An 18,125-nucleotide genomic window follows, 5' to 3' on the forward strand; every position below is an offset into this window, starting at 1 on the left:
GTCTATATAATGCCATATTGTCGTCAGGAGGTCACCGAGGTCAGAACTCTTCCTGCTGTAACATACGTAACCTGACATATGTACCTATATATATAATCCGAAATGGAACGCCAAGTAGATGTCCAGCTCCCATCCATCCTGATGACGTGTTCTAGTATGTTGCTTAGAAACCAGAAGATACTATGTAACAAATGCAAATTATAGACAGTAAATTAAATTGCCGAGATAGATCTCTTAGCAAATAGATACTTGTACAGGTCCCCGAATCCTGCCGACTGCTCACAGAGTCAAGCCTTTCTTATATTGTAAATGAAGATTTACCAAATAAATATAATGATAGGCAGATATCAGGTAAATAGATCGATATATTTTACATTAGCTAGACATTCAAAGATACTTTATTAGCAAGAGCAAATACATATTAGCATTGCCAAAGCAAGTGGAAAATAAGGAATTGAAGGATATGGACTGTGGGAATGAGGGATAGGGGCACATCCAGAATGAGGACTGTAGAAATCTGTTCTATATTCTCTCTGTATTTCTCCCACAGACAAAAAACAGTTGCCTAATTGTCTAAATAAAGCTGGGGCAACAGCATCAAATGCAAACCTCTCCAGAATCTCCATGGAAAAACCTTTTAAGAACAAAAACAAGGCACTTGAATCACAAGAAGCACATTACTCCTTAGTATCAGATGTTTTTTACTGCATCCCTCTGTAATAACATTAAAGTTCCTTGCTTGTCTTAACCCTCGCATCTACGACCTCAGCCTCCATATTCCTTTTAAGAGTATGTATTAATACGCCACTCTGGTCCTATAGTGAGTGGTGATGTCACCTTAGCGCCATATCCTCTTACATCTTTCTTGAATGCAAGGTCTCTTCATCATAAAGACCGCGGGCTGAAAAAGATTCATCAAACATAATCCTAAACTTTCGACTGATTTAACAACAATTTTCGATTGATTTAACAACAATTTAGAGAAAAAGTTTAAAAAGATGGAGAACAATGAAAAGTTCAACCCATAATTATAGTAAACATGGTGCAATCAAGCGTTGTCTGCATAGAACATGACACATAAAATTGCAACAGTTACATCTAAAAACAAAACAATTCCTGTAAATGAATTTTCATTTTAATATTGTTTCCTAATACAGAATCAGGGTGCATTTTAAGCTCAAATCTCCTGTTATATATTCACATTGTACATTCATAAAGTAAACTTTGGATCCAAACTAGAGGGGATAACTTAATTTCTATACATTTTTATACATATGACTAAATCATTTACACAGCAAACGGTGACAGCAATCAACTTTTCTCTGCACATTTACCACAGCCATTTCCTTAGAAGCATGCCAATTTCTCAAATGAGCAAAACATATTAGTAAAATGGGTCTCTGTAGGTAAATGGGGTTATTGGTATAACTTGTATACTGTACATGTGGTGTATAAACTCTAGGTAACAAATGGGTCTTATAGGAAATATTTCAAGTCAAACTGAGTTAGGCACTTTCTCAACTACCTCCCTAATAGCTATTTTTTTTAGGTAATGAAGATTTCCTTTCATAGTCAAGAAAATAGCCTATGCAAGGTCTAGTCGCCTCTGGTTGAAATTTATGCCTGGCATGCCTGACAGACAGACATTCATAACTGGCAGGTTTTATAGACAGCACAAGTTGAACTTCTAGAAACAAATCTACTTCCTCTCCTCCGTCCTTTGTGCCTGACCCGGTTCCTATCTTTTCTAGGAAGTTAGGGTCTGTGACAATGAGTCTCAAAATGCCCCCACAGCCAGATGAATGTGCCAGATTAGGGTTAAACCAATATTCCATGTATATTACATAAAGCTTTATGAGACGACCATCTCCTATAAAGGTTTTCAGTTCAAAGTCAGGTTTTACTGCTGTTGACTCGCTTGTAGAATGAAACAATTTACAAGACCTTGTGGAAACCTGCCGCTCTCTACATGCACACATATACACGGGGCAACAGCAGCTGGCTAGATTGAAGCAATATCTGTCCTGTAGTGATGGATAGGCAATATTCTCAGTGATGTCACCATTGATCTCTAGTGATACATAGGCGGCATTTTCAGTGATGTCCCCGCTGATCTCTAGTGATGGATAGGTGGTATTCTCACATTCTCTTGTATATTGTAATGCAACTGTAAGGCAGTTGCACGCTACCTCCACCAGGGGGCGCAGGTAAGGGGAAAAAGGTAGCACTCACTGTATAGCACCACAGTGCAAAGCACGGAGCGCTACTACGAGGCGGCAGAGTAGTCAGACAGGCCAGTCAGCCACAAACAGGAAGACAAAGTACCAGATGTCACAGCAATGCACGTGGTCAGAGGCAAGCCAGAAATCGGGACCAGACAGGAGCACAGGATGAGACAGAAGACGTAGTCCGGGTACGAGCCAAAGCGTCAAAGCAGGACGGAAAGCAGGAGGCAGGGTTCAGAATTCAAGCCAAGTCATACACTGTAGGGAACCACCAAACACACACAAAGTCAGGGATAGGGAAAGGGTCAAAAACAAATACGAGTAGTCAGAGGCAGAAGGATCACTAGGGTATACGGGTCAGCTGCTCAAGCCAGAGACTGGAACTATCACTGACAAAGGCTACCAGAAATGGCACCAATAAATAGCCACCCTCAAACCAAAAAGAGGCAGGAAAGGTTAACCCCACCATAACCAGGCTGCGGAAAGAAAAGCAAGAAGCAATCCCCGACCTGGATCACGTCTGTACCCTCCTCTCAAGTGGGGCCACCAGACCCCCAGGTTTCCCCGGATACCGAGCATGCATGGCCTGGATCAACCGATCCACATGGCCTGATCGTGCAGGAACCCAGGACCGATCCTCAGGACCGTAACCCTTCCAGTGAACCAGATATTGGAGTGAGCGATGGACCATGCTAGAGTCCACAATCCGTTCTACCTCATACTCACTCTGACCATCAACCGAAATAGGTGGTGGCAGGGATGGAGACCTCCATGAGGAAGACCCCAACGGTTTCAAAAGAGCTTTATGGAACACATTGGAGATCCGTAGTGATGGGGAAGGCACAAACAGAAGGCCACAGGATTGAATACCTCCATAGTCTCATAAGGGCCAATGAACTTGGGCCCCAACGTAGCCGAATGAACTTTAAGCTTAATATTCCTGGTGGACAACCATATCTTATCCCCAACCCGGAATACTGGCCCCACAGATCGTCTTTTGTCAGCAAATAATTTATACCTCCCCATAGCCTCCCCAATACTCCTCTGAACCTCCTGCCATACCTCCCCCAACCGTTGAACAGCTAGATCAGCCCCTGGACACCCTAAATCCAGTAAGGAAAATTCCCCAAAATGAGCGTGAAACCCATAATTACAGAAGAAAGGGGATGTCCCGTGGACTGATTAATGCGATTATTAAAAGCAAATTCAGCCACAGGCAAAGAGGAACACCAATCGTCCTGCCAAGCTGTGGTCGGATATCGCAAGATTTGTTCCAGGGACTGATTGCACCTCTGTGTCTGACCATTAGTCTCAGGATGATATGCTGAAGAAAAGGTCAAACAGATACCCGACCTTTTACAAAAAGCCCTCCAAAACTTGGACACAAACTGCACTCCCCTGTCTGAAACCACACTCACAGGCACACCATGCAACCGCACCACATGTTCAACAAACAATTTAGCTAACGTCTCTGCATTAGGCAGACCTGTTAAAGGTACAAAATATGCCTACTTGCTAAATCTGTCTACCACCACCCAAATTACCGTTTTACCACTAGAAGGAGGAAGATCGGTAAAATCCATGGACAAATGAGTCCATGGTCTATCAGGAATTAGCAATGGCACCAATTACCCGGCCGGCTATGGGAGTTCTAAGCATCAGCACATACATCACAGGATGACACAAACTTCACCACATCCGAGGCCAATGGGGACCACCAAAACAACCAAAAGATAGCTTTATGGTCAGCCAAGATTCCATGATGCCCACTCAGGGCTGAATCATGAAACTCTCGGAGTATCCTGAGACAAAATTGTATGGGCACAAAGAGCTTTTTATCTGGCAATGACGGAGGGGCAGATTGGGCCTCACGAATCTCCCGCTCCAATACAGAAGATACCCCAGTCACCACTACACTGTGCTGAAGAATGGAGGAAGGAGGTTCAGTAACTGATATAGGGTCCAGACTACGAGACAAGGCTTCAGCATATTTTTAGAACCGGGTCGAAAGGTAATAGAGAATTGAAACCGTGAGAAGAAAAGTGACCATCTCGCCTGACTCAGTGTCAACCTTTTAGCAGACTCGATGTACGCCAGATTCTTATGATCTGTAATTACAGTGATTCGATGGACTGCCCCCTCCAAAAAATGCCTCCATTCTTCAAACGCCAGTTTAATGGCTAGTAACTCTCTCAGAAGAGAATTTCTTTAATAATAATAATCTTTATTTTTATATAGCGCTAACATATTCCGCAGCGCTTTACAGCACATTATCGTCACTGTCCCCATTGGGGCTCACAATCTAAATTCCCTATCAGTATGTCTTTGGAATGTGGGAGGAAACTGGAGATCCTGGAGGAAACCCACGCAAACACGGAGAGAACATACAAACTCTTTGCAGATGTTGTCCTTAGTGGGGCTTGAACCTAGGACTCCAGCACTGCATGGCTGCTGTGCTATCCACTGCGCCACCGTGCTTTTTCTTTGAGAAACAGGAACAAGGTCTTAAATTGGTCAAGGTGGTAGGTCCCTGGGACAATACCGCCCCCACCCCCACCTCCGAGGCATCCACCTCCACAATAAACTGTTCAGAGGGATCTGTTTGAATCAATACAGGGGAAGACATAAAACATTTCTTTAAAGCCGAAAATGCCAGTGCGGCTGGAGCACGCCAACTCTTGATATCAGACCCTTTTCGGGTCAAATCAGTGAGGGGTTTGACAATTTGAGAAAACCCCCTTATAAATTTCCTATAATAATTAGCGAACCTCACGAACCGCTGAAGGCCTTTAAGATCTCTGGGTTGCACCCAGTCCACAATGGCTTGAACCTTTCTGTGGTCCATACAAAACCTCTCAGCAGACAAGATGAACCCCAGAAAGGACAATTCCTGAACCAAAAACAAACATTTTTCTTGTTGAGCAAAAAGACAGTTCTCCCGGAGCCTCTGGAGAACAGCACACAGATGACTTATGTGGGCCTGCTTCCCCGCAAAGTACACCAGAATGTCATCTAGATAAACTACCATGAAGTGCCCAAGGAAGTCAGAAAAGACATGGTTGATAAAATTCTGGAAAACTGCTGGCGTATTAGTCAGGCATAACCAAATTTTCAAACAACCTTTCAGAGGTGAGAATGCAGTTATCCACTCATCCCCCTCCCGTATACGGATAGGATTGTATGCCCCTCGGAGATCCAATTTGGAAAACCACTTGGCCCCAGACAATTGGTTATATAAATGAGGGATAAGTGGGAGGGGTAAGTATTCCTCGCAGTAATGTTATTTAACTCTCGGAAATCGAGGCATGGATGCAAACCACTATCTTTTTTACAAAAAAGAACCCAGCCACCACAGGAGACACAGAGGGGCGATTATGCCCTTTACGGAGACTCTCAGAGATGTATTCTTTCATGGCGGCTCGCTCAGGACCATACAGATTATACAAACGGGCCTTGGGCAATTTATCATCGGGAATAAGGCCAACAGTACAATCAAATGGGCAGTGTGGTGGTAAAATCTCAGCCTCTTTTTCGGAGAACACATCCACAGAGTCCTTCAGGTACTCCGGAATACCCTCCAGACTGACATAGACATAGTAGTAAGACAATTTTCAGAACAGTTAGGTCCCCACTTAACAATATCCCAGGACCCCCAGTCAATAATCGGGTTATGCAGAAGTAACCAAGGACACCCTAACACCACACCAGCAGGGAGATTATCCAAGACAAAACAAGACATACGCTCCTGGTGTGGGGCCCCCACCTTGAGGATGAATTCTTCAGAAATAAAATGGACACTGCCCTAGGTGAAGGGTGTAGAATCAATGGCCACAATCTTTATGGGAGTCTCCAACCTAACTGTCCCTAACTTACAGCTGGCCACCAGTTTAGAGTTTAGAGTCAATCAGGTTCAGGGATGACCCACAGTCCACAAAAGCCAAAGTGGAAGTAAAACAGTTCTCAACATCAAATTCCACTTTTAACAGTACTTTAAGGAATGAGGAAAAAGGTACATGTGAGTCTGGGCAACCTCCTCAGTAGTTACCCAGACTTAGGCGTTTCCCAACACCTTGGGAGTAGGAGGACAGGAGGGACAGTCCTTTTTCCTATGTCCTGGGTCACCGCAGTAAAAATAAAGTCTCCTCTCCTTCTCCTTGATAGTGATGACACCTACTTCCATGGGCTCAGAAGGTTGTGAGGGTTCCGGCTTAACCGGAAGGAAAGGAGCCTCCCGATGAACTACTCCTCTCTCCCGTAACCTCCAATCCATGCAAATGGCCTGAGTCATGGCCTCTTCCAGAGAGCTGGGAGGAGGATGAAGAGCCAGAGCATCCTTTAAATGATCAGACAGTCCTCTCTGGAACTGACACCTGAGTGCTAAGTCGTTCCAGGACACCTCTGGGGACCATCGCCAAAACTCTGAACAGTACCATTCGGCAGAGAGAGCTTTCCTTGAGATAGACCCATAATAGTGTCCTCTGCCAATCTGACTCGGTCTGGTTCATCATAGATGAGGCCCAGGGCCTCAAAGAACCTGTCCACAGACATTCTCTCAGGGGCGGTCGAGGGTAAGGAAAAAGCCCATGACTGTGGACCCTCCCTCAATAAAGATATAATTATCCCCACCCGCTGACTCTCATCCCCTGAAGATCGGGGTCTAAGGAAAAATAGCAGTTTGCAACCCTCCCTGAACATGTGGAACTTATCCTTCTCACCAGAGAAGGTGTCAGAGTTTAACCGAAGGTTCAGGAGAGTGCAGAGACACGTCAGTCACCTCACCAGACTTACTGATGGAGGGAGTCCCTGGGGCTATCTTAACTGTCTCAGCCATTTCCCTCTGCACCTGCTGCTGGGAAGTAACTAAAGCCCTGTGCTCCACAGATAACTCCTGCATCATCTGAGCAAGCTTAGCCACTTGGTCCGCCAAAGTATGGAGTGGATCCATACCAGAGAAAGGAAAAAAAGTGTAAAATCCCCTTTAAATGCTTGGGTCAGTGATAATGTAATGCAACTGTAAGGCAGTTGCACTCTGCCTCCACTGGGGTGGCAGGTAAGGGGAAAAAGGTAGCACTCACATTGTAGCACCACAATGCAAAGCACAGAGCGCCACTAGGAGGCGGCAGAGTAGTCAGACAGGCCGGTCAGCTACAAACAGGAAGATGAAGTACCAGAGGTCACAGCAATATCCGTGGTCAGAGACAAAGCCAGAATTTGGAACCAGACGGGAGCGCAGGATCCAAAATGTGAGACAAAAGATGTAGTCAGGGTACGAGCCAAAGAGTCAAAGCCAGAGGGTAAACATAGTAACAGAGACAGAAAGCAGGAGGCAGGGTTCAGAATTCAAGCTGAGTCATACACTGGAGGGAACCACCAAACAGACACAGAGTCAGGGATAGGGAACGGGTCAGGCACAAATACAAGTAGTCAGAGGCAGAAGGATCACTAGGGTATACGGGTCAGCTGCTCAAGCCAGAGACTGGAACTATCACTGACAAATGCTACCAGAAATGGCACCAATAAATAGCCACCCACGAACCAAAGAGAGGCAGGAAAGGCTAACCCCAACATAACCAGGAAAAGCAAGAAGCAAACCCCGACCTGGATTATGACATATATTCTATTGAGAATATATGACATTAACAGAAAAACGGCTCGCACATCCTAACCAGTGTGAATAGGTGCATACCAGGAGCAGCTACCTCCATACATAAATATACAAAAAAGGTTGCACTCTATCGTGCCAAAGCATGTCTAATATGGAATACATGAAATTTGAATAGCAAAATGGCTTTTGAACATTAGAAAAATATTTAAGAGACGCTTTGCACAGAATTTGATATAAATCAAATAGTGTGAGCCCATCAACTTCGTCAAAGTGGTCTCAGACTGATGGGTCCCTGACCTCCCTGTCCAAATGTGAACACTTACCAAAGGCCAATATCTGTATGCCTGGGTGAATGTGGACACCTCTATTCAGCAAAGCCTACATATGAGTTAGCCGGGACCAAGTGTAATGAGATACAATTAAAAACCACATGGTGATGGGAGGAGTGCACAGCCAGTAAGCTAACATGGAATTAACAGAAAAACGGCTCGCACATCCTAACCAGTGTGAATAGGTGCATACCAGGAGCAGGTGTGGGGCGCGTGTGCACGTTGAGACTCAAGTTACAAGGTACCACCTATGTCCGGATCTATATAATTTATTTTCCTTGCTTGATCTCCGGTTCAGCTGCATCATAGCAGTATTTTATTCATGTTATATTATTGAGGCTACCTTTTTCGGCACAAATCCTTTCCTTTATCACTATTTGTTCACTGTGTCACAAGTTGTTTACTGTGTGATAATATTCACAGTTTTGGTTGCTTATTTGATGCACTTTTGGGACGTTTGTGTATTTACATAAACTTCCCCTCCCTTCAACTGTTGCTACGACACTTATACACTTTACCCCTTTGCAGTTGATATTTTGCTGTTTATAGTGTTTCACTCTTTTTTTCTCATTTTTTTTATATATATATTGTGCCTCTTCATTTTTATATATATACATATTTTTATATATAAAATAATCTTTTTCACTTATTAATGGCCTGAGATCAGTTTTTTATTTATTTTATTTTTTTTTTTATTTATATTTATTCCGGTCATAGGATACAGTTATTTTTTACCCCTTATTGACTACTTGTACCTTTTTATCTCACGTTGCACATTTTTTATAATTGATGTATAAATATATATATTTTTAATATTTTTGTTAAATAAATTTTTTACATATTGTTCTGCTATTGCCCTAATAAAGATATATCTATATGAACTCCTTGGCTGTAGTTCTCTTCCTCCTTGATTTCCGTCTCCTGGGTTGGTGTTGTTCTTTGCTATTTTAGTGGTCTCCACTGTCTATTAAACCACACTCCATAAAAATTATTTTTATTTTTATTTTATTTTTATTGTTATCCTTATATGCATTAGTGTGGTTTAATTTCCTTGTTGTTCTCCTTATAATTATTTATGTACAGCTGGTATAACCAGGGCATCTCTTGTATAGAATTACATATGGTATTACAGTAGATATAACCTGGGCATATCCTGTATATAATTATATATGTAGAGGAGGTATAACCTGGACATCTCCTGTAAATAATTTTATATGTACAGCTGGTATAAGCTGAGAATCTCGTGTACATAATTATATATGTACAGCTGGCAGTAACCAAAGGGTCTCCTGTATATAATTATATATGTACTGCTGGTATAACCTGGGCATCTCCTATATATATTTAGATATGTACAGCTGGTATAACCTGGGTATCTGCTGTCTATAATTATATATGTACAGCTGGTATAACCTGGGCATCTCCTATATATAATCAGATATGTACAGATGGTATAACCTGGGTATCTGCTGTCTAGATACTGCTCTGGCAAAAATTAAGAGACCACCACATCAAAACTCTGTCATGGGCAGCCCAATCTCCAGACTTGAACCCCATTGAAAACCTCTGGAATGTAATCAAGAGGAAGATGGATAACCAAAGAAGAACTGCTTACATTTTTGCGCCAGAAGCAGTGTGAAAGACTGGTGGAAAGCATGCCAAGACGCATGAAAGCTGTGATTAAAAATCATGGTTATTCCAAAAAATATTGATTTCTGAACTCTTCCTGAGTTAAAATATTAGTATTGTTGTTTCTAAATGATTATGAACTTGTTTTCTTTGCTTTATTTGAGGTCTGAAAGCACGGTTTTTTTAAACCATTTTTCTTTGTCAGAAAAAAAATAAAAAATGTATTGCTTGGAAATTTGGAGACATTTTGTCAGAAGTTTATAGAATATAGAATTTATAGAATATTTACCGTATATACTCGAGTATAAGCTGAGATTTTCAGCCCATTTTTATAGGCTGAAAGTGCCCCTCTCGGCTTATACTCGAGTCATTGTCCCCGGGGGTCGGCGGGGGACGGGGATCGGTAGCTGTCACATCATACTCACCCTCCTGGCGCGGTCTCTGCACCTCCCTGTTTCTCCGATGGTCTCCAGGCATCGGCAGCTCTTCCTGTGTTCAGCGGTCACGTGGTACCGCTCATTAAAGTGATGAATATGGACGCGACTCCACTCCCATAGGGAGTATCTTATGGGGCCATAATCATCCTTTATGCAGCATTATATGGGGCACATTTTCTATGGAGCATCTTATGGGGCCATAATCATCCTTTATGCAGCATTATATGGGGCAAATGTTTCTATGGAGCATCTTATGGGGCCATAATCAACCTTTATGCAGCATTATGTGGCGCTTTAGGGTGGAAAAAGTGGACCCTCTGGACCGCGGCAACGAACCCCTCATGGATGAGCTAACCAGATGGACCACCCCCTATACAGGGAGAGTTAGGGGCAGGCCTGTGAGGGACTATTGCCACGGGAGCTGGGGGACCAAGACGGAAAAGAAGGAGCACTAGGCTGTTGAGAGAGAGAGAGAGGCTAGGGAAGTGGCGAGGACCCAACGGATAACACAGGAGATGCAAGGACACAGAGACTGGCAGGAGTACCGCAGAGACACAGGAACTGACTGGAACACCGCAGAGACACTGGAACTGGCAGGGTACTGCAGAGACGCAGAGGCTGGCAGGGACACAGAAACCGGCAGGGTGCGCAGAGACACAGGAACTGACCGGAACACCGCAGAGACACAGGAACAGGCAGGGAGGGTACTGCGGAGAGGCAGAGACAGAAACCCAGAGGCAGAGAGTACGGGAATGCACAGAGACCGCGGGCAGTCTAGGGCACTAAAATGCACAAATGACCATAGGCAAAGGAGAGAGGAAGAGGCGGGAATATGTAGCAGCGCTGCGCATTACCTCCGGGTGAGAGTCCTCCAGTATCATAGAGAGGACAGGGCAGGAAGCGCAGGAGGAAGACTAGAAGTGCGCATGCACAGAACTGAACCTGGCGTGCACGCGCACCCGACGAGCAGCAGAGGCCGGGAGCGAGCGCAGGAGGAGAGACGCTGCAGCAGAGGAGCCGCGCCGGGACGCCGAGGACACGTAAGTATGACAGGGCGCAGCAGGCAGCGGCGTGACAGTACCCCCGTCTTTATCCCCCTTTTTTTAAGGCTAGAAAGAAACCTGGCCAAAATTCGAAGAGCCTGAATGTTCTCCAGGGGCTCCCAGGACCTCTCCTCCGGACCGAAACCCTTCCAGTCAACCAAAAACAAAGTTTTTCCCCTAAGTTTTTTCTTAGCTAGGATGTCCTTAACCTCAAAGACATTTTCCATGGAAACAGGCAAAGGGGAACAAAGGGTCGAAGCATGAAATTGATTAAAAACTACTGGCTTAAGAAGAGACACATGAAAAGAATTGGGAATACGAAGAGAAACGGGTAACTTAAGTTTGTAAGAAACATCATTAATGCGAGTCAAAACCTCAAAAGGACCAATATAGTGGGGACCCAGCTTATGCAAAGGGATTTTAAGGCGAATAAATTTTGAAGAAACCCAAACCTTATCCCCAGGATGGAATATGGGAGAATCAAGACGCCTTTTATCCGCATGTCTCTTCATCCTAAGTTGAGCTAGTTTGAGGGCGGACTTGGTCTCCTGCCAAACCTTGGAGAACTCTCTAGACAGAAGATCAGCCGCTGGTACAGTAGAGACAGGAGGAACCGGTAGAGGAAGACCAGGATGTTGACCATAGACGATAAAAAAATGGAGACTTGTTGGAAGCTTCACTGGGATGATTATTGTAGGAAAATTCGGCCCACGGTAATAAATCAGACCAATCATTCTGATGGGCATTGGAAAAATGACAGAGATAGGTCACCAAAGTCTGGTTAGTGCGCTCCACTTGGCCTTGGACTGTGGATGGTAAACTGAAGAATAGTCAAGCGAGATGTTCATAGACTTACAGAGCGATCTCCAGAATCGGGCGGTGAACTGGACTCCTCGGTCAGAAACAATATGTTGGGGTAGACCATGAGCATGAAAAATATGATGGACAAAAATCTTTGCCAATTCAGGAGCTGAAGGTAGACCACGGAGAGCAATGAAATGAGCCATTGTAGAAAAGCGATCCATGACCACAAAAATAACGGTGTAACCAGAAGAACGAGGCAGGTCAGTAATGAAATCCATTGATAAATGTTGCCGCGGAGAAGAAGGCACAGGTAGAGGATGTAGAAGCCCAGAAGGTAAATGCCTAGGAACCTTATTCTTGGAAAAGGAAGGACAAGAGGCAACAAAACTTCGGACATCCTTAGATAAAGTTGACCACCAGTAGTAGCGAGAAATCAAACGAAAAGTCTTTTTGAAACCAGCGTGTCCAGCCAATTTGGAGGCATGACCCCAAAGTAGGACGCATCTCCTGTTTCCCTCAGAAACAAAAGTCTTACCCGGAGGCAAGGAGGAGAGAGAGACTGGAGCTACAGTGATGACTCTGGCTGGATCGATGATGTGCGTAGGCTCCTCCTCAGTATCCACTGACTGGAAAAACCTAGACAGAGCGTCAGCTTTGGAGTTTTTATGACCTGGCTGGAAGCGAAGCTCAAAGTCGAACCGGGCGAATAACAAGGCCCACCTGGCCTGCTGAGGATTTAATCTATGCACAGAACGAATGTATGTCAAATTCTTGTGATCCGTGTAAATTACAAAACGATGTAAGGCTCCCTCCAAGAGATACCGCCACTCTTCCAGTGCCAATCTGATGGCCAAAAGTTCCCTGTCTCCGATGGAATAATTCTTTTCAGAAGAAGAGAAGATCTTGGAGAAAAAAAACACAGGACACAAGATGACCAGAAGAGGATCTTTGAGAGAGTACAGCTCCAGCTCCAACAGCAGAAGCATCAACTTCAAGGATGAAGGGTTTGTTGGCTACAGGACGATGAAGTATTGGAGCGGAGGCAAAAGCTTGCTTGAGGGATCGGAAAGCCTCTTCAGCCTCAATAGACCATTGGTGAGGGTTAGCACCCTTACGAATCATAGAAGAGATGGGAGCAGATAAAGAGGAAAAATGAGGAATAAATTGCCGATAATAATTTGCGAATCCCAGGAATCGTTGAATAGCTTTAACTCCAAGTGGACGCGGCCAGTTGAGCACAGCAGAAACTTTTCCCGGATCCATACGCAGACCAGCATCAGAAATGATGAAACCCAAGAAAGGTAGAGATGACTGTTCAAAGACGCACTTTTCAAGTTTTGCGTATAGTCGATTCTCTCTCAGACGTAGAAGTACTTGCCGAACATCTCTTCTATGGGAAAACAGATCTGGTGAGAACAAAAGAATATCGTCCAAGTATACTACTACACAAGAGTAAAGTAGATCCCGAAAGACATCATTCACCAGTTCCTGGAAGACCGCGGGTGCATTACATAACCCGAAGGGCATAACCAAATATTCGTAATGGCCGTCTCTGGTGTTAAACGCAGTCTTTCACTCGTCTCCAGAATGGATACGGATCAAGTTATAGGCTCCTCTGAGATCCAACTTGGTGAAAATTTGTGCTCCTCGCAGACGATCAAAAAGTTCAGGAATGAGAGGGAGTGGATACTTGTTTTTAATCGTGATACTATTGAGGCCCTGGTAGTCAATGCATGGACGAAGAGAACCATCCTTTTTAATGAAGAAAAAACCAGCTCCATCTGGAGAGGTAGACTTTCGGAAGAAGCCTCTGGCTAGATTCTCTTGGACATATTCGGACATGGCTTGAGTCTCGGTAGGAGACAGAGGGTGAATACGACCTCTAGGAAGAGTAGAACCGGGGACTAGATCTATGGGGCAGTCATAAGGACAATGTGGTGGTAGAATCTCCGCCTCCTTCTTGTTGAAAACGTCCGAAAAGGAGCGATAGGCCAACGGAATGTTCTCAGATACTGGAGCAGGCCGAGAGGAATTTGCAGGCTTGACGGAAAGCAGGCACCTATTCAAACACAACTGTCCCCAACGTAAAACGTCCCCCGTACGCCAGTGGGCTTGTGATTTCTAAGCCAGGGAAGCCCCAAAAGGAACAGATGAGACAGAGAAGGCAAGACATAAAAGGCCAATTTCTCACGGTGTAGAGCTCCAATCTTAAATTCAACCTCCTCCGTGACCAGGTTGACGGGCTCCCGCAAAGGCCGACCATCGACAGAAGCTATTTGTCTAGGAGTTTCCAAAGGTCTAACAGGAATTCCAAGTTTGTTAACAACCTCGAGTTGAATAAAATTTCCAGCCACACCCGAATCAATATAGGCCTCCATAGAAAAGCGACAAGAACCCAAATGCAAAATAACAGAATCAAAGGTGGAGAGGAATTACAACTACCTAGGGAGGCCTCTCTTGCCTGACCTAGGTGGAGGCATTTCCCGGCTTCAGAGGACAGGAACGCAGAAGATGAGAGGCACTGCCGTAATAAAAGCAAAGACCCTGTGCGAGTCTCTCCTTGCGGCGTTGCTCGGTAGACTTGAGACGATCAACCTGCATAGGTTCAGGAGAAGTGGAGGCAACCGACGCGGCTTGAGAGAATGACGCACCTCGTGTACTAGTAGATAGACGAAGAGGTCTCTTCTCTCTGACAAGTTCACGAGAGCGCTCCTGGAAGCGCAAATCTATGCGTATCGCCAAGGTGATAAGATCATCCAAGGCGGTAGGAGTATCTTGTCCTGCCAGCTCATCCTTTAATCCGAGAAGACAAAAGGCGCCAACCAAAGCCTCATTGTTCCAACCCAAATCCGAGGACAACGTCCGGAAACAAATGGCATACTGGGCTACGGAAAGAGTACCCTGGTGAAGGTTGAAGAGGGACTCAGTGGTAGAGACCAACCGACCAGGCTCATCAAATACCTTGCAAAAGGTATCTAAGAAAGGATTGAGTTGGGTGACCAAAGGATCGTCTCGCTCCCAGAGGGGATTTACCCACGCCAAAGCCTCACCCTCCAAATGGGACACCACAAAGGCTACCTTAGCTCGATCGGTGGGGTAAAGTAGTGGCGACAATTCGAAATGCAATTGACACTGATTAAGGAAGCCGCGGCATAACTTTGGATCGCCACCATACCGAGGAGGCCTGGCAAGACGGGGCGAGGGCTGCGGAGCAGATGCCTGGATAGGAACAGAAGAGACACCCTGTAGGGACAAAAGCCGAGCATCCACAAAGGCCATAAAATTCAAAATATTAGACTGAGTGTCCCGTTGTTGGCTAAGCTCCTGCTGAAGAGCAGCCAACTGTGAGGTGTTGCCAGGATCAGAGGACTGTAAGGCCGCTAGGCGAGACTCCATATTCTTTAGAAAAGACATGATCCTGGTTTGGTTCTCCTGCAAAAAAAGCAACTTTTTCTGAGTAGCAGAAACACCAGCGGGGTCCATGGCCTATGGTACTGTGGCGCTTTAGGGTGGAAAAAGTGGACCCTCTGGACAGCAGCAACGAACCCCTCACGGACGAGCTAACCAGATGGACCACCCCCTATACAGGGAGAGTTAGGGGCAGGCCCGTGAGGGACTATCGCCACGGGAGCTGGGGGACCAAGATGGAAAAGAAGGAGCACTAGGCTGACGAGAGAGAGAGAGAGGCTAGGGAAGTGGCGAGGACCCAACGGGTAACACAGGAGATGCAAGGACACAGAGACTGGCAGGAGTACCGCAGAGACACAGGAACTGACCGGAACACCGCAGAGACACAGGAACCGGCAGGGTACTGCAGAGAGGCAGAGCCAGAAACCCAGAGTCAGAGAGCACGGGAATGCACAGAGACCGTGGGCAGCCTAGGGCACTAGAATGCACAAATGACCATAGGCACAGGAGAGAGGAAGAGGCGGGAATATGTAGCAGCGCTGCGCATTACCTCCGAGGACAGGGCAGGAAGCGCAGGAGGAAGACTAGAAGTGCGCACGCACAGAACTGAACCTGGCGTGCGCGCGCACCCGACGAGCAGCAGAGGCCGGGAGTGAGCGCTGGAGGAGAGACGCTGCAGCAGAGGAGCCGCACCGGGACGCCGAGGACACATAAGTATGACAGGGCGCAGCAGGCGAGAGCGGCATCGGCGTGACACATTATATGGGGCAAATGTTTCTATGGAGCATCTTATGGGGCCATAATCAACCTTTATGCAGCATTGTATGGGGCAAATGTTTCTATGGAGCATCTTATGGGGCCATAATCAACCTTTATGCAGCATTGTATGGGGCAAATGTTTCTATGGAGCATCTTATGGGGCCATAATCAACCTTTATGCAGCATTGTATGGGGCTAATGTTTCTATGGAGCATCTTATGGGGCCATAATCAACCTTTATGCAGCATTATATGGGGCAAATGTTTCTATGGAGCATCTTATGGGGCCATATAATCATCCTTTATGCAGCATTATATGGGGCAAATGTTTCTATGAAGCATCTTATGGGGCCATAATCAACCTTTATGGAGCAAATGTTTCTATGGAGCATCTTATGGGGCCATAATCATCCTTTATGCAGCATTATATGGGGCAAATGTTTCTATGGAGCATCTTATGGGGCCATAATCAACCTTTATGCAGCATTATATGGGGAAAATATTTATATAGAGCATCTTATGGGGCCATAATCAACCTTTATGCAGCATTATATGGGGCAAATGTTTCTATGGAGCATCTTATGGGGCCATAATCATCCTTTATGCAGCATTATATGGGGTGTTGTGAATTCTGCTTTTGGGCTCCCTCCGGTGGTTGTAGGTGGTAATGCAGTTGCCCCTGAGTTGCAGTCCTGGTCAGGTGTATCTGCTGATTGCAGTTCTGACTGCGGTATTTAGGTGTGCAGGATTCATTAGTCCTTGCCAGTTGTCAATTGTTGTTGGGAGGTGTTTCACCTCTGCCTGGTTCCTCCTGCCTTTCTGCCAAATCAGCAAAGATAAGTGTCTGGTTTTTTTTTCCTGTGACACACATGCTGTGTGTTTCACAATTCAGTGCTATTCTTTGTGTTTTCTTGTCCAGCTTAGATTGTGTCAGTATTTTCTCAGTCTTGCTGGATTCTCTGGAGTGGCAGATATACATTCCATGTCTTTAGTTAGATTGTGGAACTTTTTGTATTATCTGCTGTGGATATTTTTGGAAGGGTTTTAATACTGACCGCCTAGTAATCTGTCCTATCCTTTCCTATTTAGCTAGAGTGGCCTCTTTTGCTAAATCCTGTTTTCTACCTGCGTGTGTCTAATCTTCTCCTTCTCACAGTCATTATTCGTGGGGGGCTGCCTATCCTTTGGGGGTCTGCTCTGAGACAAGATAGCATTCCTATTTCTATCTATAGGGGTATTTAGTCCTCCGGCTGTGTCGAGAAGTCTAGGGTATGTTAGGCACACCCCACGGCTACTTCTAGTTGCGGTGTTAGTTCAGGATTTGCGGTCAGTACAGGTTCCACCTACTACAGAGAAAGTTTCATGCGGCTCCAAGGTCAACGGATCATAACAGTACAACTGGCCTATAATGAGTTAAATGCATCTCAAAAGAAGGGAAGAAAGGTGTTGAGCCATTTTTTTTTCTGCAGCCTGTTTTGTCTTTTCTTCCCTCTTTATCTATGGGTGGCTGAGGAGTCTTGTGCCAGCATGGATGTTCAGGAATTAGCTTCTCGTGTAGACCAGCTTGCTGCTAGGGTACAGGGTATTTCTGATTATATTGTTCAGACTCCTGCTTTAGAGCCGAAGATTCCTACTCCTGATTTGTTTTTTGGTGATAGGTCCAAATTTTTGGGTTTTAAAAACAATTGTAAACTGTTTTTTGCTCTGAGACCGCGATCCTCCGGTGATTCCATTCAGCAGGTTAAAATTGTCATCTCCCTGCTGCGTGGCGATCCTCAGGATTGGGCATTTTCCCTGGAAACTGGGAATCCGGCCTTGCTTAATGTAGATTCCTTTTTTCAGGCTTTAGGATTATTATATGATGAACCGAATTCTGTGGATCAAGCG

The 18,125-nt window shown here is 45.2% G+C and overlaps 1 long non-coding RNA gene across 1 annotated transcript in view; it reads right to left on the reverse strand.

Moving 5' to 3' along the window:
- Positions 1-349: 349 nt before the first annotated feature.
- The window catches only part of LOC143809322 (uncharacterized), a 202,912-nt gene continuing 185,136 nt past the window's right edge, over positions 350-18,125 (reverse strand). The window contains exon 4 of the long non-coding RNA XR_013222214.1: positions 350-901. This is a non-coding gene — a long non-coding RNA (uncharacterized LOC143809322). The remainder of the gene's footprint in view (positions 902-18,125) is intronic.

The sequence above is a fragment of the Ranitomeya variabilis genome, chromosome 2 (assembly GCF_051348905.1).
Source record: "Ranitomeya variabilis isolate aRanVar5 chromosome 2, aRanVar5.hap1, whole genome shotgun sequence".
Lineage (NCBI taxonomy): Eukaryota > Metazoa > Chordata > Amphibia > Anura > Dendrobatidae > Ranitomeya > Ranitomeya variabilis.